At 43.1% G+C, this 4,742-nt stretch overlaps 1 pseudogene; it reads left to right on the top strand.

Moving 5' to 3' along the window:
* The first annotated feature begins 381 nt into the window (after nt 1-381).
* Nucleotides 382-1,248, top strand: LOC116087523 (annotated as a pseudogene).
* The last annotated feature ends 3,494 nt before the right edge of the window (nt 1,249-4,742 follow it).

Below are 4,742 nucleotides of genomic sequence, written 5' to 3'. Positions count from 1 at the left end.
CTTAAAGCCCACACCCACAATGACATACTTTCTCCAAAAAGGCCACACCTCCAAATAGTGCCAGCCCCTGGGCCAAGCATATACAAACCACCACAGGTGAGTTCACCGTCAAATGACTTAATACTTCTCAGATGAGGATTGAGAGACTCATTGATCTACGCATATGATAAATTATCAAGAGACAGTTTAACACTGTGTCCATTTAGCTGCACCATAGTAGTAGGTTCTCCCCAGAAGCTATGACTTGTCTAGACAGTTCTTGGCCTGATAATGGTGCTGATTTATGGGTTTCATTTGTGCCTCTGTAAGCACACATACTTATGTACTTACTGGGCCAAGATTACCTAATAAGGCCAGTGGATGAATTAAACCAGGTTTGCCATGTTTCGAGACCTCTTCTGCAAAGAACCTAACAAGTTGGTGCTCTGTAAAGTTTTAAGTATAACTGGAAGCCTGCAGAGACCAATTGTAGCATACCTGTAAATGGATAATGGACATGGTGAGCAAGCAGCACCCCTGGTTTGGAATGGAACAGGAATATACTCTCATGAGAACAGACAGCCACCCGTTTGTTTGGCCTTCCAATGTCTTCCTTGGACTCCAAGGTGGTATTACTGTGATGTGTGAGCAGACAAAGCCTATGGCAGGGATGTCGTGGAGGCCCACTACCAGTCCTGTTTGTATGGAGGAGTCAAGGTCACAGGGACAAATGCTGAGGTTATGCCCGCCCAGTGGGAATTCCAGATAGGACCCTGTGAAGGGATCCGTATGGGAGATCATCTATGGATAGCCCGTTTTATCTTGCATCGGGTGTGTGACTACTTTGGGGTGATAGCAACCTTTGACCCCAAGCCCATTCCAGGGAACTGGAATGGTGCAGACTGCCATACCAACTTTAGCACCAAGGCCATGAGAGAGGAGAATGGTCTGAAGTGTACTGAGGAGGTTATTGACAAACTGAGCAAGAGGCACCAGTACCACATCCGTGCCTACGATCCCAAGGGGGGCCTGGACAATGCCCGGAGTTTTGATTCCACGAAACCTCCAACATCAACAAGTTTTTTGTGGATGTTGTGAATCGCAACACCAGCATTCACATTCCCCGGACTGTTGGCCAGGAGAAGAAGGGTTACTTTGAAAACAGTCAATCTTCTGCCAATTGTGATCTCTATTCGGTGACAGAAGCCATCGTTCACACGTGTCTCCTCAACGGAAACTGGCGAAGAGCCCTTCCAATACAAGAACTAAGCGGACTAGACTTCCAGCGATCTTGAGTCCTTCCTAGTTCGCCCACTCCCAGCTCCTCTCTCTCCCAGGTGTCCCCACTGTAACTCAAAGGATAGAATACCAAGGTCTTTTTATTCCTCATGCCCAGTTAATCTTGCTTTTATTGGTCAGAATAGAGGGGTCTGGTTCTTAATCTCTACATACCCAACCCTTTATTTCCTACCTAGCTTTCTAGTGGGGAGTGGGAGGGGGAAGGGGAAGGGTAACCCACTGCTTCATCTCAACGGGAATGCATGCCCAGTAGACATAGCTATGACAATGCGGGTGTACTTATGGGGAAAGAGGACTTTTTTTTCTTCAGGTTAGTTGAAAGGGCAGGCCCAACGGCTTAGATTGACATTTTCCCTGTTGGTAGAGAGCTGTTATTTCTAAAGGGAAAACCAGCTTTCTGTTCCAAATGGAAGTCAGGTGAGGACTTCATGGACCCTTGTGCCATGTTTCCTTAGCTCCGGGGAGGGGAGTTTATCCCCTCTGTGCACACAGCTCAGTGTGTCACCTGATGGATGACCCTACCGTAAAGGAAGAAAACAGTTGGCATTTCTTGGTCCTCCATCTATAACATAAGGTAGAGTAGTATTTTTATATTTAAATGTTAAAAACTGAAAAGTTAGATAGATAGATAGATGTGTGGATATATGTCTTTCTAATTGAAAGAACCATCCCATTCACTGGGTGCCAAGTCTGAGTGAGGAGCTTGGTTTAGAAGTGAGGCTCTCTTAAGGTAGAGGTAGGGATGCAGTCCCAGGAAAGTTGGTTATCTTAGGGGCTCAGCTTCATTACTGCTTATGGTATCCCTGCCCACTCTGCAGGACTAGGTGTTGGGTGGGGTGCCACTGCTTGCCACTGCCCTGTCCTGGGGCTTAGGTTTAGGGGATGCGTATACTAAACCCATACACGAGTTAAAAGTATGAGTTGGCTGGTCGACTTGAACATTGTTACTGATGAGTGGGTGGGTGTTACTGGGGTTATTTTTTGGTGGGACTATCATGTCACTAAAGCAGGCCTTTAGATATATTAAATTTTTTAAAAGCAAAACAAGTTTAGATTTTAATCGAATTTGTAGCATTTCTAACTTTACAGAATTGCCTGTTTGTTTCAATGTCTCCTTCCACTTGGTTCGTAGGAAACCCAAGCACAAGTCTGGAGTTAAAACACTTGTCTCCTAATGTCCTCTCCCCCACAGACTATTCCTCTACTTTTGAAAAAACCGATAGAGTCTTGTTTCCTTTTTTTCTTTTATAATAAACACACCCCACCTCCATACTAGCTTGTTGCCCTGCAGTTTTCTGGTTGTTTGTCTCAGCAGCAGGACAGCTGTGGTTTTCTCTTGCCATGACAACTTCTAATAGCCATGTATAGTATATTGAGTTAGATAATAACTCAATGTAAACAGACTGTAGCAGTGCATATAAATCAACCTAACATTTAAGAAAGAAAGAGAGAAAAAAGAAAGAAAGAAAGAAAGAAAGAAAGAAAGAAAGAAAGAAAGGAGGTAAAGAAAGGAAGAAAGGAAGAAAGGAAGGAAGAAGGAAAAAGCAAGAAAGTAACCTTCAACGCCAAGAATCCTAGGAGCAGAGGTGAGGGGGACACAACATCTGTCCCAACATGGAGAGTAACTAGAACCAGGAGGACCAGGCATGCAAGAACTCTGCCAGTCCAGTGGCACTGGTTCCTTCTAGTCTGTCTAGGCTGGTGCTCTGAGGAAACCTTGGGTGCAAATTTTGCAGCCAGTCCCACAACACCCAGAGGAAGCTCCACTCCTGAGCACTCTAATAGACCCAGGATCACAGGATCCCAGAATCACAGGATCACAGAGACAGCTTCACTCTGAGGAGCTCTGACACAACCAGGATCACAGGTAGAACAGGCTCCAGTCAGATTTAGCCAGGGCAGGTAACACTAGAAATAAACAGATGGGGGGGTGAGGGGTGGGGGGTAAGGGGGAACGGGACAAGCATATGAACATAAGCAACAGAAACCAAGGTTACATGGCATCATCAGAACCCAATTCTCCCACCATTGCAAGTCCTGGACACACCATCACACCAGAAAAGCAACATTCAGATCTAAAATCACTTCTCATGACAAGGATGCAGGACTTTAAGAAGGACATAAATGACTCCCTCAAAGAAATACACAAGAATACAAATAAACAGCTAGAAGTCCTTCAAGAGGAAATACAAAAATCCCTTAAAGAACTACAGGAAAACACAATCAAACAGGTGAAGGAAAAGAACAAAACCATCCAGGATCTAAAAATGGAAATAGAAACAATAAAGAAATCACAAAGGGGGACAACCCTCTAGTTAGAAAATCTGGGAAAGGGAACAGGGGTCATAGATGCAAACATCACCAACAGAATACAAGAAATAGAAGAGAGAACTCAGGGGCAGAAGACACCATAGAAAACATTGACACAACAGTCAAAGAAAATGCAAACAGCAAAAAGATCCTAACCCAAAATATGTAGGAAATCCAGGACACAATGAAAAGACCAATCCTAAGAATAATAGGTATAGAAGAGAGTGAAGACTCCCAAGGTAATGGGCCAGTAAATATCTTCAACAAAATTATACAAGAAAACTTCCCTAACCTAATGAAAGAGATGCCCATTAACGTACAAGAAGCCTACAGAACTCCAAATAGACTGGACCAGAAAAAAAATTCCTCCTGTCACATAATAATCAAAACACCAAATGCATTAAACAAAGATAGAATTTAAAAAGCAATAAGGGATAAAGGTCAAGTAACATATAAAGGCAGGCCTATACACCAGACTTCTCACCAGAGACTATGAAAGCTAGAAGATCCTGGGCAGATGTCATACAGACCCTAAGAGAACACAAATGCCAGCCCAGGCTACTATACCCAGCAAAACTCTCAATTACCATACATGGAGAAAACAAGATATTCCATGACAAAACCAAATTTACACAATATCTTTCCACAAATCCAGCCCTACAAAAGATAATAGGTGGAAAACACCAACATAAGGAGCAAACCTACACCCTAGAAGAAGCAAGAAAGTAATCTTTCAACAAACCCGCACAAACATAATTCTACCTCTAACAACAAAAATAACAGGAAGTAACAATCACTTTTTCTTAATATCTTAATATGAAAATTAATATTACAAACTGCCACGCCACTCGTCTACTCCAGTAAAGTTTGCAATATCAGGGGTAAAAGCCTGATCAAGGACAAGAGACATTATGACTTCAAAGGGAGTTTGTGGCTCCTGGGTATTCAGTCAGTCGTTGCCATCTCCTAACTCAGACGTGTTCCAAATTAGTCTCTCCAATCGTCAACATGCCTGCTTATTCAGGCATAAAAGTACCCCAAGAAATGATTCATAAATGGCTAAAAAAGGGCGTTGTTCCAACACATCCTAATTTATTTCCAAGCTGTCCTTAGTTTGAAATTTCTCACAAGGAAGCTGCCTTAACAGATAGGAT

The sequence above is a fragment of the Mastomys coucha genome, unplaced genomic scaffold (assembly GCF_008632895.1).
Source record: "Mastomys coucha isolate ucsf_1 unplaced genomic scaffold, UCSF_Mcou_1 pScaffold13, whole genome shotgun sequence".
In the NCBI taxonomy this organism is placed as follows: domain Eukaryota; kingdom Metazoa; phylum Chordata; class Mammalia; order Rodentia; family Muridae; genus Mastomys; species Mastomys coucha.
This window is presented reverse-complemented; position numbering and strand designations above follow the sequence as displayed.